The sequence below is a fragment of the Dipodomys spectabilis genome, unplaced genomic scaffold (genome assembly GCF_019054845.1).
Source record: "Dipodomys spectabilis isolate Male_0828 unplaced genomic scaffold, ASM1905484v1 ptg000309l, whole genome shotgun sequence".
NCBI classification, from domain to species: domain Eukaryota; kingdom Metazoa; phylum Chordata; class Mammalia; order Rodentia; family Heteromyidae; genus Dipodomys; species Dipodomys spectabilis.
Window position 1 is genome coordinate 3,144,854 of NW_024870986.1, and position 2,958 is coordinate 3,147,811.

The following is a 2,958-nucleotide window of genomic DNA, read 5'->3' on the forward strand; positions in this document are numbered from 1 at the left end:
AATTCTATTTCCATCTCTTTTAAAAATAAAATTTTGTCTGCTCTACAAATTGATCAGAAGCATGGATTTTGTGGCTAGCTAGGTCATTACACATCTGACTCTTTCTTTCTCTCTACCTTTCATGGTTCTCATAATATGACTGCTCCATAATTATCCTCATTTATTTTGCTTTTATATTTTTGGTTGCATCATTTCACTTTTTGCTCTGCCATTTCCAAAATCATTTATATAGAAGGCATTATTTCCTATTTTCTCATTCCTAGAATAAGTTGCACATGAAGACATCACTGGTCCTCATTTTCAGTGTGTATGTTTGAATACGGAGGAACATCTTTCCTCTGCTCTGCATCAATTCCCTACTCTCCATTTAGAATAATTTCGAATAGTAAAATTGGAAAAAGAGAAAATAAATCATGTGAATAAACAGTTGCAGAAAATTCACCAGATATTTCTGACCAGTTCAACCAATGTGAACTAGTAGGGAAATACGTGGACACCTCATTCCCACTGGCACTCAAAGTCTCTGGTTAGGCAATTCTTAGGAATATGGGGAACAAGATGAAAAAGCAAGGAATGGTATCAATTGCAGGAAAAAAAATTGGAGAAGGATCCAAGCAATTTTCTTCATTGGGCTGCCGAAAATATTCAGCTTATTACAGTGCGGAGACTTCTTTCCCAAAAGGCCACTCATGTGAATAGTAGGGATGATGATGAGTATACCCCTCTTCGAGAAGCCTACAGTGGACACTTAGACATTGTCAGTGAGTTGGTGTCTCAAGCGGCACATGCAATAACTGTAGATGACTGCACACCCCTGCACAGTGCATATACGTGGAATAATACCAGAGTGGCTTCTTTCTTACTTCATCATGATACAGATACCAATGCCCAAACTAATGGACTCTTTTTTTTAAATTTTTTTTTGGTCTGGTCGTTGGGCCTGAACCCTGGGCCTGGAGGCTGTCCCTCAGCATTTCAGCTCAAGGCTAGCGCTCTACCACTTGAGCCACAGCATCACTTCCGGCTTTTTTTCTGCTTATGCGGTGCTGAGGAATCGAACCTAGGTTCTCATGCATGCAAGGCAAGCGCTCTACCACTGAGCCACCTTCCCAGCCCAAATATTTTTGTTTGTTTGATTTTTGTTGTGGTGGTGTTTTTTTTTTGGTCGTACATGGGGCTTGAGCTTTGGGCTTGGGTGCTGTTTCTGTGCTCTTCAGCTCAAGGGGAGCACTCTACCACTTGAGCCACAGTTCCACTTCCCCAAACTAAAGGACTTTTGACAGCCTTACATCTTGCTTTCGAGAATTGAGATAGTAAAGATATGCCTTCTGTTGAACCATTATATGAAACCAGGCCTGAAGAACAATATAGAAGAAACTGTATTTGATATTGCCAAAAGGATAATTATGTATCACTACCTCTATGAAGTTGTGAAAGGCTGTACAAATTGTTCACCGAAGTCCTAATGGTCGGGTTAAGGTTCTTAAATTTCAAAAATGCAAGTCCATCTTTTGTGTCCCTACAAAACATTTTCACAATCCAAATAAGAGCAATATCTTTTTTTTTGGTCAATCATGGGGCTTGAGCTCTGGGCCTGGGAGCTATCCCTGTGCTCTTCAGCTCAAGGTGAGCGCTGTACCACTCGAGACACAGCTCCACTTCCAGTTTTCTAGTGGTTTATTTGAGATAAGAGTACCACAGACTTTCCTTCCCAGGCTGGCTTTGAACCATGATCCTCAGATCTCAGCCACCTGTGTAGCTAGGATTATAGGCATGAGCCACTAGTGCCCGGCAGCACCAATATTTTACTGTAAAAATTCATGGATTCCGTGGAATTCTTCCAAGTGAATTTCCTGCCTTGGATGTAAAAATGTATTCAATAGTTTTTGTATACATGTATAATAATTTCTTCAGAGTTTGTGATTTTTTAATCAGAAATAATTTTAATTTACCTGTTGAAATGAGTAGTACAGAAACTAAAATATTTCTGATGCTTGTCTGAAAAAGTATATTTTAAAATATTCTATATTCTATGTTTGCATAATGTTCATAATTTATTTTCTCCTAGATATACTTTGAATTCTACATTATTTTATAATATATAGGTTCATTAATGTGTCCTTTCTGATTGCATTCCATATAGAACAGTTTGATTCCTTTTTTTCTAGGTCTTAACATTATTTTTCTTTGGGATAAAATGTCAGTGTTGTCTAATTTGAAAAGTTTTGTAAAGTTTATGCTATGTAAACGCCTTTCTGAGGTAAAGATTTAATACACTGATGTCAAACTAAATTTATTAATATGAATTACGTGTATTGTTACACTTGTAATTTTGTAATCAACTTTTTAATAACTGTTTTTCATTTCTTGCATCTGAAGAATGAAAAATATGGAATACTTCTCAAATTTTCATATTATCCTTGTGCAAGTGCCATGTTAATCTCTGTATTGTAATTTGAGTATACGTGCTGCTGAAGCACGTAATATCCTCTAAATTTAAGTAGTTAATGATGCAATCTTTATACAGGCTTATATCTATGGGTGCCTACTTGTAAGAAGGAAACCTTATTGTTCCTAACAATGCTATCGATCTTATTTCCCTTAAATTCTGTGAATAGTGGAAAAAAATTATATTGATCAGTCGATTGCTCACATTTGCAAAATTTTTTTGTCAATGACTATATTAAGTCTTTTTATTTGGTATTTGATCGTACTCTTAATTATTTATAGATAGGTCCAAAGGTGATGGCTTTTTCAAGTACTTATTTATCCAATTGAATTAACTTTGTGGACCTAATGGATTCAAAGTAAGCATTGCTTAAGAGCTACTTCTAAACTTCTTCAGCTGACAATTTCCCAAATGAGGTGTTACTGGAACAAATGTCTACCTGAGCCTTTACCCTTCTTCCATGTGGGAACATACCAACTAGAATATCTTACCCTGACAGCAAAGATTTT

At 36.4% G+C, this 2,958-nt stretch overlaps 1 pseudogene; it reads right to left on the reverse strand.

The window, feature by feature from the left end:
* Window positions 1-2,383: 2,383 nt before the first annotated feature.
* On the reverse strand, window positions 2,384-2,480 carry LOC122127737 (annotated as a pseudogene).
* Window positions 2,481-2,958: the final 478 nt, after the last annotated feature.